Source organism: Morone saxatilis, unplaced genomic scaffold, assembly GCF_004916995.1.
Source record: "Morone saxatilis isolate NCDOM2014 unplaced genomic scaffold, NCSU_SB_2.0 Contig24, whole genome shotgun sequence".
NCBI classification, from domain to species: domain Eukaryota; kingdom Metazoa; phylum Chordata; class Actinopteri; family Moronidae; genus Morone; species Morone saxatilis.
In genome coordinates, this window is record NW_023339807.1 from 20777863 (window position 1) to 20778095 (window position 233).

Here is a 233-nt window from a genome sequence, read left to right on the forward strand (position 1 = left end):
TAAAAAAATAAGGGTCATTGGGCTGTAAATCAAATTGAATTATACAATAAAGCGTCATTGTTAATGTTAGTGTGTTTCCACTCCATGATAATGACAATTAATGACAGTCCTATACTATCTTTATGTTTGTATAAATGTCTCAGTAAGATTTCTTATAACACCAGGGGACAGAATTTCTGAATTGTAAAATGATTTGATGAACTGTGCTATTTCTGCAGCTGTTTTTACTGTAG